General features: G+C 37.2%; 1 long non-coding RNA gene across 3 annotated transcripts in view; it reads left to right on the top strand.

Annotated features, from left to right (window-relative positions):
- Positions 1-19,557, top strand: part of LOC126082606 (uncharacterized) — a 105,614-nt gene that overhangs the window by 26,509 nt on the left and 59,548 nt on the right. For 2 of the 3 annotated variants that reach the window (XR_007518584.1, XR_007518582.1), the window contains exon 1: positions 10,148-10,409. The exons of the other annotated variant lie outside the window; for it this stretch is intronic. This is a non-coding gene — a long non-coding RNA (uncharacterized LOC126082606). Of the gene's footprint in view, positions 1-10,147; positions 10,410-19,557 lie in introns of those variants that run through there. 3 annotated transcript variants of the gene reach the window in all.

Here is a 19,557-nt window from a genome sequence, read left to right as displayed (position 1 = left end):
AACTGCCCCACAGAATTTCCATGGAAGCAGGCTGCCACATCTTTTTTCTCGTGGAGAGGCTGGTGGGTTTGAACTGCAGACCCTTTGGCTAGCAGCCAGGCACTCTAAACTTTGCATCACCAGGGCTCCTTCCATGGGGGTTAGGGAATGTTTATTAACTGACTGAGTACCTATATTTTGGGGGAACTCTTTTTTCTTAATAATTTTTTATTCTTTAAGTGAAAGTTTACAAATCAAGTCAGTTTCTCACATAGAAACTTATATACACCTTGCTGCATACTCCCAATTACTTTCCCCCCAATGAGACAGCTCACTCCCTCCTTCCACTCTCTCTTTTTGAGCCCATGTTGCCAGCTTCTAAGCCCCTCTACCCTCCCATCTACCCTCCAGGCAGGAGGTGCCAGCATAGTCTCAAGTGTCTGCCTGATCCAAGTAGCTCACTCCTCACCAGCATACCTCTCCTACCCATTGTTCAGTCCAATCCATGTCCGACGAGCTGGCTTCTGGAATGGTTCCTGTCCTGGGCCAGCAGAAGGTCTGGGGGCCATGACCACTGGGGTCCTTCTAGTCTCAGTCAGACCATTAAGTCTGATCTTTTTATTAGAACTTGTGGTCTGCATCCCACTGTTCCCCTGCTCCCTCAGGAGTCCTCCGCTGTGTTCCCTATCAGGGCAGTCATCAGTTGTGGCCGGGTACCATCTGGATCTTCTGGTCTCAGGATAATGTAGTCTCTGGTTCATGTAGCCCTTTCTGTCTCTTGGGCTCATAATTACCTTGTGTCCTTGGTGTTTTCATTCTCCTTTGATCCAGGTGGGTTGAGACTCATTGATGCTTCTTAGTTGGCCGCTTGCTAGATTTAAGACCCCAGATGCCACTCTTCAAAGTGGGATGCAGAATGCTTTCTTAATAGATTTTATTATGCCAATTGACTTAGATGTCCCCTGAAACCATGGTCCCCAAACCCCTGCCCCTGTTTTGCTAACCTTCGAAGCATTCAGCTTATTCAGGAAACTGCTTTGCTTTTGGTTTAGTCCAGTTGTGCTGACCTTGCATGTATTGAGTGTTGTCTTTCCCTTCACCTAAAGCAGTTCTTATCTACTATCTAATTAATAAATATCCGTCTCCCACCCTCCCTTCCCCCTCTCATAACCACGAAGGAATATGTTCTCCTTAGTTTAAACTATTTCTCAAGATCTTATAATAGTGGTCTCATACAATATTTGTCCTTTTGCAACTGACTAATTTCACTTAGCATAATGTCTTCCAGGTTCCTCAATGTTATGAAATGTTTCACAGATTCATCACTGTTCTTTTTCGATGCATAGTATTCCATTGTATGAATATGCCATAACTTATTTATCCATTCATCAGTTGATGGACACCTTGGTTGCCTCCATCTTTTGCTATTGTAAACAGTGCTGCAATAAACATGGGTGTGCATATACCTGTTCGTGTAACGGGTCTTATTTCTCTAGGATATATTTGAGGAGTGGGATTGCTGTGTCATATGGTAGTTCTATTTCTATCTTTTTAAGGAAGTGTCAAATTGACTTTCAAAGTGATTGTACCATTTTACATTCCCATCAGCAGTGTATGAGAGTTCCAATCTCTCCACAGCCTCTCCAACATTTATTATTTTGTATTTTTTGGATTAATGTTTTTTGGATTAATTTTTGGAGTGAGATGGAATCTCATTGTAGTTTTGATTTGCATTTCTCTAATGGCTAATGATCAAGAACATTTCCTCATGTATCTGTTAGCCACCTGAATGTCTTCTTTAGTGAAGTGTCTGTTCATATCCTTTGCCCATTTTTTAATTGGTTTGTTTGTCTTTTTATGGATGAGTTTTAGCAAAATCATGTAGATTTTAGAGATCAGGTGCTGGTCAGAGATACCATAGCTGAAAATTTTTCCCCAGTCTGTAGGTCTTTTTACTCTTTTGGTGAAGTCTTTAGATGAGCATAGGTTTTTCATATTTAGGAGCTCCCAGTTATCTGGTTTCTCTTCAACATTTTTAGTAGTGTTTTGTATTCTGTTTATGCCTTGTATTACGGCTCCTGACATTGTCCCTATTTTTTTCTTCCATGATCTTTATCACTTTAGACTTTAGGTCTTTCATCCATTTGGAGTTAGTTTTTGTGCATGGTGTGGGGTATGGGTCCTGTTTCATTTTTTTGCAAATGGATATCCAGTTACGCTAGCACCATTTGTTAAAAAGACTATCTATTCCCCAATTAACTGACACTGGGCCTTTGTCAAATATCAGCTGCTCATATGTGGATGGATTTATATCTGGGTTCTTAATTCTGTTCCATTGGTCTATGTGTCTGTTGTTGTACCAGTACCAGGCTGTTTTAACTACTGTGGCGGAATAATAGGTTCTAAAATCAGGAAGAGTGAGGCCTCCCACTTTGTCCTTCTTTTTCAGTAATGCTTTACTTATCTGGGGCTTCTTTCCCTTCCATATGAAGTTTGTGATTTTTTTCTCCATCTCATTAAAAAATGTCCTTGGAATTTGGATTGGAATTGCATTGTATATATAGATGGCTTTTGATAGGATAGATATTTTTACAATGTTAAGTCTTCCTATCTATGAGCAAGGTATGTTTTTCCACTTATGTAGGTCCCTTTTGGTTTCTTGCAGTAGTACCTGGTAGTTTTCTTTGTATAGGTCTTTTACGTCTCTGGTTAGATTTATTCCTAAGTATTTTATCTTCTTCAGGGCTACTGCGAATGGTATTGATTTGGTGATTTCCTCTTTGATGTTCTTTTTGTTAGTGTAGAGGAATCCAACTAATTTTTGTGTGTTTATCTTGTAACCTGATACTCTGCTGAACTCTTCTATTAGTTTCAGTAGTTTTTTTGAGGATTCTTCAGGGTTTTCTGTGTATAAGATCATGTCATCTACAAACAGAGATACTTTTACTTCTTCCTTACCAGTCTGGATGCACTTTATTTCTTTATCCAGCCTAATTGCTCTGGCTAGGACCTCCAGCACAATGTTGAATAAGAGTGGTGATAATGGGGGCATCCTTGTCTGGTTCACTTTCTTAAGGGGAACGTTTTTAGAATCTCTCCATTAAGGATGATGTTGGCTGTTGGCGTTGTATAAATGCCCTTTATTATGTTGAGGAATTTTCCTTCTATTCCTGTTTTGCTGAGAATTTTTAGCATGAATGTGTGTTGGACTTTGTCAAATGCCTTTTCTGCATCAATTGATAAGATCATGTGGTTTTTGTCTTTTGTTTTGTTTATATGGTGGATTACATTAATTGTTTTTCTAATATTGAACCAACCTTGCATACCTGGTATAAATCCCACTTGGTCATGGTGGATTATTTTTTTGATATGTTGTTGAATTCTATTGGCTAGGATTTTGTTGAGGATTTTTGCATCTATGTTCATGAGGGATATAGGTCTGTAATTTTCTATTTTTCTGGTGTCTTTAGCTGGTTTTGGTATCAAGGATATACTGGCTTCATAGAATGAGTTAAGGAGTATTCTGTTCTTTTCTACGCTTTGAAATACCTTTAGTAGTAGTGGTGTTAAGTCTTCTCTGAAAGTTTGGTAGAACAGCAGTGAAGCTATCAGGACCAGGGCTTTTTTTGTTGTTGTTGGGAGTTTTTTGATTACCTTTTCAATCTCTTTTTTTGTTATGGGTCTATTTAGTTGTTCTATTTCTGTTAGTTTAGGCAGGTAATTCATTTCTAGGAATTCGTGCATTTCTTCTAGGTTTTCAAATTTATTACAGTACAATTTCTTGTAGTAATCTGATATGATTCTTTTAATTTCAGTTGAGTCTGTTGTGATATGGCCCATCTCGTTTCTTATTCAGGTTATTTGTCTCCTTTGCTGTATTTCTTTAGTCAGTCTGGCCGTGGTTTATCAATTTTGTTGATTTTTTCAAAGAACCATCTTTTCACCTTGTTAACTCTTTAATTGTTTTTCTGTTCTCTAATTTATTTATTTCTGCTCTAATTTTTATTATTTGCTTTCTTCTGGTGCTTGACGGTTTCTTTCGTTGATCTCTTTGTATTTGTTCAAGTTGTAGGGACACTTCTTTGATTTTGGCTCTTTATACTTTTTGGATGTGTGCATTTATAGATATAAATTGACCTCTGAGCACTGCTTTTGCTGTGTTCCAAATGTTCTGAAAGGAAGTGTTTTCAGTCTCATTGCATTGTATGAATTTCTTTATTCCCTCCTTAATGTCTTCTATAACCCAGTTATTTATTTATTTATTTATTTATTTATGTTTGCTTTCTTTTCCCTGCTTTTTCTGTTATTGATTTCTACTTTTATGGCCTTATGGTCTGAGAAGATCCTTTGTAATATTTCAATATTTTGGACTCTGCGAAGGCTTGCTTTATGACCTAATATGTTGTCTATTCTAGAGAATGTTCCATGTGCACTGGAAAATAAAGTATACTTTGCAGCTGTTGGATGGAGTGTTCTGTATAAGTCTATGAGATAAAGTTGGTTGATTGTGGCAATTAGATCTTTCATGTCTTATATTGAGCTTCTTACTGGATGTCCTGTCCTTCACTGAAAGTGGTGTGTTGAAGTCTCCTACCATAATTGTGAAAGTGTCTATCTCAACTTTCAATTCTGTTAGAGTTTGTTTTATCTATCTTGCAGCCCTGTCATTGGGTGAATAAATATTTAATATGGTTACATCTTCCTGGTAAATTGTCCCTTTGATCATTATGTAGTGTCTGTCTTTATTCTTTGTGGTGGATTTAACTTTAAAGTCTATTTTGTCAAAAATTAATATTGTCCCTCCTGCTGTTTTTTGATTGTTGTTTGCTTGATATATTTTTTTCCATCCTTTGAGTTTTAATTTATTTCCTTCTCTAAGTCTAAGGTATGTCTCTTTTAGGCAGCATATACACGTATCATGTTTTTTCATCCAGTCTGCGACTTTCTGTCTCTTTATTGGTGCATTTAGACCATTTACGTTCAGCATAATTATAGATAAGTATGAGTTTTTTTTTATATGAGTTTAGTGCTGTCATTTTGATGCCTTTTTGTGTGTGTTGTTGACAATTTCATTTTTCCACTTACTTTTTTGTGCTGAGAAGTTTTTCTTTGTAGAATGTGTGTTCCTCCTTTTCATAGTAGTTGAATTTATTTTTGCTGAGTTGTTATGTTTATCTTGTTTTTTATTTTGAAGTATGGAATTGTTAGACCTCTTGTGGTTACCTTAATATTTACCCCTATTTTTCTAAGTAAAAACCTAACTTGTATCATCCTATATTGCCTGGGTTTCCTCTCCATATGGACGATCTATGTCTCCTGTATTTAGACCCTCTTTTTTGATGATTGTAATCTTTTACATAATGACATCAATGATTCCCTGTTTTGAGCCTTTTTTTTTTAATTAATCTTATTTTGTTTTTGTGATTTCCCTATCTGAGTTGCTATCAGGGAGTTCTGTTTTGTGATCTTGTGTTGTGTTGGTATGTGATATTATTGATTTTCTGACCAAAGAATTTCCTTTAGTTTTTGAGTTCTGGGTTAATTCTTGTAGCTTTGGTTTGGTTTTTGCAAATTCTCTAAGCTTGTATTTATCTGTAAATGTCTTAATTTCACATTCATATTTGAGAGAGAGTTTTGGTGGATATGTGATTCTTGGCTAGCCGTTTTTCTCCTTCAGAGTTCTATATATGTCATCCCATTGCCTTCATGCCTCCATGAGTGGTCTGAACTTATTCTTATCGATTCTCCTTTGTAGGTGACTTTTCATTTATCCCTGGCTGCTTTTAAAATACTCTCTTTATCTTTGGTTTTGGCAAGTTTGATGATAATGAGTCTTGGTGATTTTCTTTTGGGATCTATCTTGTATGGGGTTCGATGAGCATCTTGTATAGATATCCTTTCATCTTTCACGATGCCAGGGAAGTTTTCTGCCAACAGATCTTCAGCTATTCTCTCTGTATTTTCTGTTATCCCTGTTTATTCTGGAACTCCAGTCACACACAAGTTATTATTCTCGATAGAGTCCCACATGATTCTTAGGGTTTCTTCATTTTTTTTAATTCTTTTATCTGATTTTTCTTCAACTGTATTGTTTTTTTTTTTGGTATTGGTATCAATTGCCTTATCCTCCAACTCCCTCAGTCTGTATTCTAATTCCTTGATTGTGCTCTTCTGACTTCCTACTGAGTTTTCTAATTCTGTAATTTTATTGTTAATCTTTTGGATTTCTGAATGCTGTCTCTCTATGGATTTTTGCAGCTTATTCATTTTTTCACTATGTTTTTGAATAATCTTTTTGATTTCTTCAACTGCTTTATTGGTGTGTTCCTTGTTTTTTTCTGTAGAGTGCCTTGTTTCATTTCTGAGGTCATCCCCGATGTCTTGAAGCATTCTGTATGTTAGTTTTTTTATATTCTACATCTGGCAATTCCAGAAATGTGTCTTCATTTGGGAAAGATTTTGATTCTTTGATTTGGGGGTTTGTATAAAAGAAAAAAAAAAAAAAAAAAAAAATTTTTTTTTTTTCTTTTATAGAAGAAATCATTGTCTGCTTCTTTATGTGAGTTGATATCTACTGCTGTCTCTGAGCCGTCTATAAGTTATTGTAATAATTTATCTTATATTTGCTTACTGAGTCTTATCTTCTTGTTTTGTTTTGCTTCAATACACCCAGATGGGCTACCAGAGTGTACTAACTTAATTGTTGGAGCCTTTGAATCTCTTATGTCCTGTTACCAGCTGGTTTCAGCTGTTACCCAGTATATGAGCCTATGAGTCCATTCACTATTCTTGAGTAGAATCAGCTCAGGTGTCCTGATTGTGGGTCACCTAGTGTGTGGTATAGGCTTTTGGGGAACTCTTTTTGTGTGACTGAAGATTATGATCAATATGTGCTCTAAACCAAAAAACCAATCCCGTTGCCTTCAAGTCGATTCTGAATCATAGTGGCTCTATAGAATAGAGTAGAACTGCCCTGCAGAGTTCACAAGAAATGACTGGTGGATTAGAATTACTGACCTTTTTGTTAGCAGCCAAGCTCTTAACCAGTACTCCACCAGTGCTCCAGTATATATGCTAGGCCTCAAAAAAATCTAGCTGAAAATCATGGATACAATGAATAAAAGATGGTACTTCAAAAAAGAAGTTAAAACCATTTTTCTATAAATTTTAAAAGTTTAAGTATTTTGTTCAGAATTTATGTATCGAGCAGGGACTCAGGTCCTAGGGACACAAATATTAGAAAAAGCATGCAGCAGACATCATAATATGTATTAAAAACCCGGTGCTGTTGAGTTGATATAGCTTTAAATAATTACCATGTAAAATATATTGCTATAGGATAATACCAAGTTCAAAAAAAAAAAAAAAAAACCCAGTGCCATAGAGTCAATTCCAACACATATCGACCCTATATGATGATGAGTATACCAAGTTCAGAAAATTCAAATTTTCACAAGTTGCTGAATTAGGAGGAAAAAAGCTTTTTTGCACACCATTTATCGTATCTGCCTAACTAGTCTAGGTATAAGCATTTTGCAAAGTATTATTCAGGTTGCTATTGTTCCTGATTTCACAGAGTGCAGTTGGGGAAATAATTTCTTCACCAAAGATAATTGTAAAGATAATACTCACTTAAATCTTAAAGATGAGAGGTTGTAGATTTTAATTATTTTTTTTCCATTAAACGTTAGTTATTTTCTAAGGATGGAAGTTTTGCCAGCTATAAAGACCTTAGAGAAAAAAACAGACTCTCAAATTCCTGGGGGCTGGTAAGCCCTTGGAAAGTGGAGAGAAACATACAAAGATGAGGTTTATCAAGAGGTTTATGTTTATCAAGAGGTTTCATATCCCAGTTGTAGAGGGGCAATATATGATATATAGTCAAATATATGCTCTATTTACTGGGGAATTAAATTTTAAATTAAATTTAAAAAATATACTATATCTTTACTATTTCAGAACTGTATCTGTACAAAGTGAATGTGTGACTAAATATTGATTCATTTTTATAGTTAGCAGTTAAGAGAGTTGTAAAAATGTCTTAACTTTTGTATATTAATAACTACAAAAGCTCGGAGTCATTCATTTTGAGATTAAGCATATGAAAGTATATAAAAGTTCTTCAAAGGTTGTTATCCGCTGTCTAGTTGATTCTGATTCATAGTGACCCTGTAAGACAGAATAGAACTTCCGCATAGGGTTTCCAAGGCTGTAATCTTTACAAAGGAGCCTTCGTGGTGCAATGATTTAGGGCTTGGTTGCTAATCAAAAGGTCATAAATTCGAACCCACCAGCTGTTCCAAGGATAAAAGACCTGGCAATCTGCTCCAGTAAAGATTTACAGCCTAGGAAACCCTATGGAGCAGTTTTACTTTGTTTTATAGGGTCGCTATGAGTCAGAATAGACTCAACAGCATACAACAACAACAATAATCTTTACGGGGGAGCCCTGGTGTCACAGTGGTTAAACGTCTTGGTGGTGCAAATGTTAAATGCTCAACTGCTAACCAAAAGGTCCGTGGTTCGATCCTGCCAGCCATTCCACGGAAGAAAGATATGGTACTCTGCTTTTGTAAAGACTACAGCCTTGCAAACCCTATGGGGCAGTTCTACTCTGTCCTTAGAGGGTCAGTATGAATCGGAATCAACTCCATGGCAGTGATGTGTTTGCTTTGGGTTTTTGTTAATCTTTTCAGGGGCAGATTCCTAGGTCTTTTCCCCCACAGAACAGCAAGTGGTTTTCAACTGCCTGCCTGTGACCTTTTGGTTAGCAACTGAGTGTTTTAACCATTGCACCACCATGGTTCCTTCAATATAAATACCATTTCTTTTTAAATATCAATTTTCACCTTCGTTGGTAAAATTTCATTGTTAATATATTTGGGTTATTTAATGACTTTTGTTTTTAATTACACCCAAGTGCCTGTCAGTTTGTCGTACTGTGGGGGTTTGCATGTTGCTGTGATGCTGGAAGCTATGCCACCAGTATTCAGATACCAGCAGGGTCACCCATGGAGGACAGGTTTCAGCTGAGCTTCCAGACTGAGACAGACTAGGAAGAAGGACCCGGCAGTCTACTTCTGAAAAGTATTAGCCAGTGAAAACCTTATGAATAGCAGTGGAATATTGTCTGATATAGTGCTGGAAGATGAGCCCCCAGGTTGGAAGGCACTCAAAAGACACAGTGGCTGCAACAATAGAGTCAAGCATAACAACAATTGTAAGGATGGCGCAGGACTGGGCAGTGTTTCATTCTGTTGTGCATAGAGTCGCTATGAGCCAGAACCGACTTGATGGCACCTAACAACAACAACAATTTTTAATTAAATTCAATCTATATCCACGAGTGACTTTCATTTTGCCTGTCACTAACAAAGGTGATAAACAAATACAGGGTGTGATACCAGCTGATGAACGTTCTGAATGCTGTCCTGCACATAAATTGCTTAGTCTTTCACCTTTTAAAAAAAGTGTTACATGTAGAAAAACAAAAGTACAGATAGATGAAACAATTTATATAAAGCAAAATCATTAACCTAGGTTACACGTATACCTGTCCATTGCAAAGGAGTAAGTAAAATAAGCCCTGCTACGAATGCCTTATACTCATTTTCATTATTCTATTCATAAGTATTTGTAACTTCTCCATTTGATGCTAATACACAGAAGGATTTACTATTCAGTGCTGCAGGCATAGATTGCTGATGATATGAGAAGAAACAAAAGAATTTTAATAGCATTGATAATAATGATAAATAACATTTAAAGGGTGCCCTCAAGCTTATAAAATACTTTTTACATCTATTATTTATCTAATTAATTTTTAATTAATGACCTTCTCCAGAAAGGCTTTTCCAACTAATCACCCACCCACTGATCTCACTTTGTGATCTCCTGAAAGTAAATAGCTATCACTAAGCCAATGAGTATTTAAGATGAATTAATTAAAATATAAGAACTGTATGAAAATAAAGCCATTGAAACCTAATACATAAGTCGCTATTTCTTTGGTATTGCTTTAGTAGATTTCCTTTCATATATACAGTCAGAAGAAGAAACCATAAAATAAAATAATGTTAGTCATGACTGCATTAAAAAAAAAAAAAAAAAGGAAGAAAAGAAGGTTTATGCCAAGTAACACAACAAAGAGAATGGAAAGGCAAATAATGAGCTGAGATAAAATTCTTATAACACACATGAGGACAAAGGGTTAGGAATTTGTAATATTAATTTTAGTTGTACTATGTTTTAATTTGAAGGAGCTCTGGTGGTGCAGTGGTTAAAGCGATTGACTGCTAACCAAAAAGTCGGTGGTTCAAAACCACCAGAGGCTCCAGGGGAGAAAGATGTTGGAGTCGGCTTCCACAGAGATTTACAGCCTCGGAAATCCGTGGGGTCTCTATGAGTCAGAATTGACTCGACGGCAGCAGGTGGGATGTTTTAATTTATACCACTTTTTTTCTTCAAAATAGGGTGTGGTAGCCTTAATATATAAACAGCTTTTTCAAAAAACAAAACTAATACTTTCAGGGGGGAAATCTGTTGAAGATATGAATACAAATTTAAATGAAAAAATAGAAATGGTTGGTAGCATATAAAAATTTGTTCAGTCTCACCAGTAACAAAATATATGCATATAAATTACTGGTAATTTATAGATTTCTCCTATGAGGATGACAAAAATACTGACTAAAGCATTATTTTTATAACAGCAAAATATGCCAAAAAGTGCTCATGAAAGGGCATACTTAGTTAAAAAATGTATAATAATCAGAATTTGAAAAAGCTTAATTTATGAAACTGAGAAAACCAAGAGAATAAAACATTAAATAAAATACTGTAAGGTAATTTGATGTATGTTTACATCTATGCATAGCAATTTCAACATGCAGTATCTCATGTATAAATAGATATCACGATTGGAAGAAAATAAAATAAAAATATTTTGTACTAAACAAAAGAATCCGGATATGCTATTTGTAAAACTTAATTTTTTGATGCTGAGTTTTGGACAGTTGTTTCAACTACACAGAAAAATGAAATTTATTAATTTGAGTTACAAAGGCTTAAAATGTTTTTAAAGAAGAATTTTGATTAAAATAACCCTTTAGCAACTCTTTTTATCCCTTAGCTGTTAAATAAACAAAAGAAAGTCATAAATTGAATCAAGATGGAACAAGAATGCCACAAGATTTACAAGTATCTTCAAAAGACAGAGCAGAACCTCAAATCTCAGAGAAGCCTCTTTTTAGGCTATGTGTTGATCACAAATAGGGAAGGTGGAAAAATGCTAAATAGGCGGATCTGTTGGGAAATTGACAACATAAACAGAAGAGCAGATCAGAGTGTTTAATTTATATATCTGCAGCTGCCTTAAATGCTGACAGGTATTGCATTTAAATCTGTTGGAAAGAACTGGCCATTTATCCAAATAATATATATATTTCTGTTGTATGGAATAGCTATAAGGTATTTGTGGTTTACAGTAAAGATGTTAAAATTGTCCATGTCATTTTGTTGCATTCAAAGATATTCATAGAAAACTATATTTATTTCTCTTGTACCAAGCTTTCACAGCAAAATACTGCCACAATTCAAATGGCACTTTTTAAGTATAATTCCACAAATAAGCCCAACACGAGCCTCTTACAAAAATTTCTTTTGCTACTGCAACATGAAATCCACTGAGCAGCAGTCTTTTCTCAAACACAACTTTTATCCACCCTGCTTATTCAGAAACAGATCACTGTTTGTGGGTTTTCCAGATGTCTGACTTCTCTTCTTTCATCTTTTTTGCCTTTCAGGTTGGTCAATAGCTATGCTACCAGCCTGAGAATCACCATAAACCAAGCATAAATTCTGAGATTCAGATAGACTTTGTGGAAAATGTTATTTATGACACAGATTAAATATGAAACCTTCATCAAATAATTTCTTGGCATTTTATTTGCAAAAGTAGAAAATACACAGTATCTAGGAGATGAAAATAGTGATAATTGAGTACTTACTGTATGTTTGCCATCCCTCTAAGCATCTTGCATCAACTTATTTAGTCCTCACAACTATTACTATCCACCATTTTAGAAATGTCAATGAAGCACAGAAAGAGCTCAGTGCATTGCCATAGATTTTAAATTTGCAGGAGTGAGGGGCACCTTCAAAATTAGGAACTGTAGAAGTCTGACCCAGAACCTGACCTCTCAACCACGTAATTCCTTTAACATTTTCATTGTTGAATTAGATGATCAAGACACATCAGAGCTGTTGTTGTGTTGTTAGGTGCTGTCAAGTCGGTTTCGCCTCATAGTGACCATATGCACAACAGAATGAAACAATGCCTGGTCCTGAGCCATCCTTACAATCGTTGTTATGCTTGAGCTCATTGTTGCAGTCACCGTGTCAATCCACCTCGTTGAGTGTCTTCCTCTTTTCCGCTGACCCTGTACTCTGTCAAGCATGAAGCCCTTCTCCAGGGACTGATCCTTCCTGACAACATGTCCAAAGTATGTAAGACGCAGTCTCGCCATCCTTGCTTCTAAGGAGCATTCTGGTTGTACTTCTTCTAAGACAGATTTGTTCGTTCTTTTGGCAGTCCATGGTATATTCAATATTCTTCTCCAACACCACAATTCAAAGGCGTCAATTCTTTGGTCTTCCTTATTCATTGTACAGGTTTCAAACATGCATAGGATGAGATTGAAAATACCATGGCTTGGGTCAGGCACACCTTAGTGTTCAAGGTGACATCTTTGCTCTTCAACACTTTAAAGAGGTCCTTTGCAGCAGATTTACCCAATGCAATGCATCTTTTGATTTCTTGACTGCTGCTTCCACGGCTGTTGATTGTGGATCCAAGTAAAATGAAATCTTTGACAACTTCAATCTTTTCTCCATTTATCATGATGTTGCTCATTGGCCCAGTTGTGAGGATTTTTGTTTTCTTTCTGTTGAGGTGCAATCCATACTGAAGGCTGTGGTCTTTGATCTTCATTAGTAAGTGCTTCAAGTCCTCTTCACTTTCAGCAAGCAAGTTTGTGTCATCTGCATAACACAGGTTGTTAATGAGTCTTCCTCCAATCCTGATGCCCCATTCTTCATATAGTCCAGCTTCTCGTATTATTTGCTCAGCATACAGATTGAATAGGTATGGTGAAAGAATACAACTCTGACACACACCTTTCCTGACTTTAAACCAATCAGTATCCCCTTGTTCTGTCTGAGCAAATGCCTTTTGATCTATGTAAAGGTTCCTCGTGAGAACAATTAAGTATTCTGGAATTCCCATTCTTCCCAATGTTATCCATAATTTGTTATGATCCACACAGTCGAATGCCTTTGCATAGTCAATAAAACACAGGTAAACATCCTTCTGGTATTCTCTGCTTTCAGCCAGGATCCATCTGACATTAGCAATGATATCCGTGGTTCCACATCCTCTTCTGAAACCGGCCTGAATTTCTGGCAGTTTCCTGTCAATATACTGCTGCTACATCACTGCTTGTATTGTATTATTTTACTGTTTAAGAACATACTGTTTGATTAGTTGCATTTTGCTGATTATTTCCTTTTAAAAATTGGTCCACAGTCCACCCCCCCCCCAAAAAAAAAGTAGAAGCAAAGCATGAACTTTTCTATTTTAAATTTACTTTTCAAAATTGTAGAAAACCAATATTGATGATTAGGCAAAATGCTTTGTGTATTCTAATGGACAATAGATATACCATCCATTAGAATACACAAAGCATTTTGACTATATACATATATATATGATAAAGCATAGATATTCCCAAATTTTGCCTCTTTTCATGCCTAATATATTTAAATCATAACACAATAAATCTTTAAATGTGTGCCTTTTAATTGATTCACAATTCCACAGATACAGATATTTACCAGCTAAATTTGTTAGCAAATATTATGGATAAGTCTTTATGTAAGAACAAAAGGTAGCATAACTTAATTTTATGTGTTAAATCATTCAGTGCATTAGAGGAAATATATAAGGGGCATGAAATAGAGGAAATTAAGTATTTAATTTTCAGGAAAATGGTAGTTTATCTATATGTTATTTAATATGTTCTTTATCATTTCCTTACAGATTCAGAAAATTAAATCATATTTTAAATGCAGGTGTCGATCTAACCAAACCCATTGCCACCAATTCTGACTCATAGCAACCCTATAGGACAGACTAGAACTGCTCCACAGCATTTCCAAAGAGCAGATGGTAGAGTTGAACTGCTGATCTTTTAGTAAGGAGCTATAGCTCTTAACTACTATAACACCAGGCTCCTAAATGCAGGTAGAGGTTAGTGTTTTATGGATTGTACTGTAAATATTCAACAAATGATCATTTTATAATAGAAAGGCAATTCTACAGTTTATTATTGGATAAACCTAGATTTTAATAGACTCAGCTTCTTTATAAGAAGAAACATCAGTAATAAGAAAGTTAGCATCAGATAATTGGGGGTGGACAGTTGGTAGAAAGTTAATTTAAAGCCAGATGGTGTTAGATAAAAATACGTTCCAGGAAAAAAAAAATGCTGTGTGAAATGCTGTGTGTCATACTAGTTGCCTATGGCATTGTTGTTAGGGGCCGTCAAGTTGGTTCCTATTCAAAGCGACCCTAAGTACAACAGAACGAAACATTGCCCGGTCCTGCGCCATCCTCACAACCATTGTTATGCTTCAGCCCATTGTTGCAGACATGGTGTCAGTCTGTCTCTTTGAGGGACTTCCTCTTTTTCACTCACACTCCGCTTTACCAAGCATGATGGCCTTCTCCAGGGAAAATTCCCTCTTGGTAACATGTCCAAAATATGTAAGACAAAGTCTTGCCATCCTTGTTTCTTAGGAGAATTCTGGCTGTACTTCTTCCTAGGCACATTTATTTGTTCTTTTGGCAGTCCATGGTATATTCAATACTCTTCATCAATACCGTAATTCAAAAGAGTCAATTCTTCAGTCTTCTTTATTCATCGTCCAGCTTTCACATGCATATGAGGCAATTGAAAATACCATGTCTTAGGTCAGGCATACCTTAGTCCTCAAGGTGACATCTTTGCTTTTTAACACTTTAAAGAGGTCTTTTACAGCAGATTTGCCTGATGCAATAAGTCTTGATTGTGGCTCCCATGGGCGTTGATTGTAGATCCAAGTAAAACAGAATCCTTGACGAATTCAATCTTTTCTGTTTATCATGATGTTGCTTATTGGTATAGTTGTGAGGAGTTTTGTTATCTTTATGTTGAGGTGCAATCTATACTGAAGGCTGTAGTTTTTGATCTTCACCAGCAAGTACTTCAAGCCCTCTTCACTTTCAGCCATCAAATTTGTGTCATCTGCATATTGCAAGTCGTTAATGAGTCTTCCTCCAATCCTGATGCCCCGTTCTCCTTCATATAGTCCAACTTCTCAGATTATTTGCTCAGCATACAGATTGAATAAGTATGGTGAAAGGATACGATCCTAACACACACTTTTCCTGACTTTAAAGCGTGCGGTATCCCCTTGTTCTGATCAAATGACTGCCTCTTGGACTATGTATAGGTCTCTCATGAGAACAATTGAGCATTCTGGAATTCCCATTCTTTGCAATGTTATCCATAAGTTATAGCATTAGGTACCATTTATAAATTAATATAAATCATATTGAATCTTGCTGGCCAGATGGAAATATAATTTAAGGTAACTAATTCTTTGCTGTCAAATTCTCTTTAAAATAATCAAGGTTTGTAAAAGAAGGAAATAGTATCTTGAGACAAGAAGGAAATATGCTACTTAAAATCTGGATCAGTGGAATCCATATCCCATATGTTAGAAATTTATGCAGTTATGACTCTATTTATAAAAAATTAATTGCAAATTTATAGTTTTCCATTCAAAACAATACTAGGTAATTATATAAATGAGAGAATATGTAGTGTATATTAAGATAAGTATAGAGTAAGGAAATATGAAACAAAGGATAAAACAAGATGACAGAATAAGCCACATAAAAATAGAAATGTGTTCAATTCCTTCTACTACAAAGACATTGTGTATAATTTCCAGGCGCATGTTGATAATTAAAAGCTGACTCAGAGTCAGGTTCAATGTTTACCAGAGTGTATATAATAGAACATAAATATAAACTTATGTTCTATATATTTATTTTTATATAACTTTATAACTAAGGAGCCTTGGCAGCACAGTGGTTAAAGCACTTGGCTGCTAACTGAAAGGCCAGCAGTTTGAATCCACCAGCCACTCCATGGGAGAAAGATGGGGAAGTCTGTTTCAGTAAAGATTACAGCTTTGGATACCCTATGGGGCAGTTTTGTTCTATCCTATAGGGTGGCTATGAGTTGGAAACAACTTGACAGCAACAGGTTAACTATTGAAAATATAGCCCCTTTCTGCCTTCATCTGATATTGGACATTTTCTGCCACCACTCCCTTGATATGCCACTGACTTCTGCCAATATTTCCCTCTTTACTCCACTCTGTCCACTTTGCTCTCCTAATCTCTTCCTTAAACTCACTAAGCAAATGTGTGACTCGAGGCCTTTGGACTTGTTGCTCCTTCAGACTGGACGCTATGTATTGGTCTGCTGTCTCACCTACATTAGCTCATAAATCACTTTCTCAGTATAGCCTCTCCTAACTACTCCATAAAAAGTATAATAACCGCTGCCACCACACCCTGCATTCTTATCTTACTTTCTTAGCACTTATATATATGTATAATTTATTGTTTATTGCTTATATCTTCCATAGGAATAAAAGCTTTCTGAAAGCAGGGTTTTTTCACCTAGTGGTTCAGTGTTATAAATGCAAGAGAGAGCACTGCCTGGCTCATACTAGACATTTCATAAATTTTGTTGAAAGAATGAGTGAATGAATGAATGAGTGAAACATGTCTTTGGTGCCTAACTATGCACTCAATAACACCAACATTAAATAACAGCAACAAAAACCCAAACCCACTGCCGTCGAGTTGATTCCAACTCATAGCGACCCTATAGAACAGTAGAACTGCCCTCATAGGGTTTCCAAGACTATAAATTTCTAGGGAAGCAGACTGCCATATCTTTCTCCAAGGAGCTACTGGTCAGTTCAAACTGCTGACCTTTCAGTTAGCAGCTGAGCACTTTAACCACTGTGCCACCATGGCTCCTCCAATGTTAGCATCTGGGCAGTGTTTCATTCCATTGTACATGGGGTCGCTGTGAGTCATAACTGACTCAGTGGCACCTAACAACAAGTCAGAATATGTATGAAAATATTATCACTAGCAATGAAAACAAAGCAAAGTCAAATAACAGGGCTGCATTGAATCAATTATCAAATTGGAAAACATATCGTTCAAATGAGTTAGCAAAGAAAAATGAAACAAGTCTTGTTATAATGTTTGTAACAATGACAAATAATATATTAAGTTTGATGAAAATTTGTATACATGTAAAAACAGTTTTAACGTGGCCAGAATTTTGACTTGGACATTTAATATTTATTTTAAAAATTAAAGAATAGCCATAAATGCTGTATATGTATATATATGTGTGTGTATGTATGCCATGAATTCATTTCCTTTCCAGGAGACCTTTCATAGGCATTCTATTCATTTTTAAGTAGTATCTATGCAGTAAAGGTATTGGCAAAAAGCAAGGCTCCAGGAATTGACAGAATACCAACTGAGACGTTTTAACAAATGGATGCAGCAAAGGAAGCACTAATATATGCCAAGAAATTTGGAAGACACCTACCTGGCCAACCAACTAGAAGAGATCCATATATGTGGTCATTCCAAAGAAAAGGGACCCAATGGAATGCAGAAATTATCAAACAATATCATTAATATCACATGCAAGTAAAATTATGCTGAAGATAATTCAAAAACAGTTGCAGCAGCATATCAACAGAGAACTGCCAGAAATTCAAGCCAGATTCAGAAGAGGATGGGGAACTAGGGATATCATTGCTGACATCAGATGGATTTTGGCTGAAAGCAGAGAACCAGAGAGATATTTACCTGTGTTTTATTGACTATGCACAGGCATTTGACTTTGTGGATCATAACAAATTATGGATAACATTGGGAAGAATGGAAATTTGAGAACACTTAATTGTGCTCATATGTAACCTGTACATACACCAAGAGGTAGTTGTTCAAATACAACAAGGGAATACTATGTGGTTTAAAATCAGGAATGATATGTCTCAGGGTTGTATCATTTCACCATACTTATTCAATCTGTATGCTGAGCAAATAATCAGAGGAGCTAGGCTATATGAATAAGAATTTGGTATCAGGATTGGAGGAAGACTGAATAACAACCTGCAATATGCAGATGACACAACCTTGCTTGCTGAAAGTGAAGAGGACTTGAAGTTCTTAATGATGAAGATCAAAGACTATGGCCTTCAGTATCAATTACACCTTAATTTAAAGAAAACAAAAATCCTCACAACTGGACCAATGAGCAAAATCATCATAAACAGAGAAAAGATTGAAGTTGTCAAGGATTTCATTTTACTTGGACTCACAATCAACAGCCATGGAAGCAGCAGTCAAAAAATCAAAGAACATAATACATTGGGCAAATCTGCTGTGAAAGACCTCTTTAAAGTGTTAAAAAGCAAAGATGCAGGCGGAGCCAAGATGGCGGACTAGGCAGACGCTACCTCGGATCCCTCTTACAACAAAGACACGGAAAAACAAGTGAATCGATCACATACATAACAATCTACGAACCCTGAACAACAAACACAGATTTAGAGACGGAGAACGAACTAATACGGGGAAGCAGCGATTGTTTCCAGAGCCTGGAGCCAGCATACCAGTCAGGTACGGCACAAGCACAGAGACCTGCTCCACCCCCCTGAACTAACCCCGGGAGGGGGACTAGCCGGTTCCACGGGCGGCGTGGGACGCAGCCGTTAGGAGAAGTCCCCGGGAGGCAGTGACTGATCTTGGAGCAGAAAGAGCAGCACCCGAGCCGGGGAACCGTCCCACAGGGATTTGGACTGCACGCAGGTACGCCATAAACACGGAGAGTTGCTCCACCCCCTGAACTAACCCCGGGAAGGTGACCATCCGGGTCGCGCGGGCGGCGTGGGACGCAGCCGGTAGGAGAAGTCCCCGGGAGGCAGCGACTGGTATTGGAGCGGGGAGAACAGCGTTCCAGCCGGGACACTCGGTCGCGGCACAAGCACGGGGAGCTACTCCACCCATCTGAACTAACCCCGGGAGGGGGCCCACCTGGTTCACGGGGACGGCACGGCCACGCGGCTGGAGGGACGAGAAGTCCCCGGGAGGCAGCGACTGATTTTGGAGTCGAGAGTGCACCGTCCCAGTAGGGGAGCCTTGACGCTGGGCGTGGGGCTGGAAGCGGAGGATCTGACCGTGACTCCAGCGGGCCAGACCCCCCGGGGGCAATCTCCACACAGACAGCACACATAGGCGACGCGCCCGCGGGAATCTCAGATATAATAGTCTTTCCAAGCAAGACAAGCAACTCTGGCTATATTCTGAAGTGCTACTCTCCTATCTCTCTGTTCCCTCCCCCACCCTCCCCAGGCGGCTTCATTAAC

This window comes from Elephas maximus, chromosome 9, assembly GCF_024166365.1.
Source record: "Elephas maximus indicus isolate mEleMax1 chromosome 9, mEleMax1 primary haplotype, whole genome shotgun sequence".
Lineage (NCBI taxonomy): Eukaryota > Metazoa > Chordata > Mammalia > Proboscidea > Elephantidae > Elephas > Elephas maximus.
Note: the sequence above shows the minus strand (reverse complement) of the source record. Positions and strands in the feature narration are given on the sequence as shown.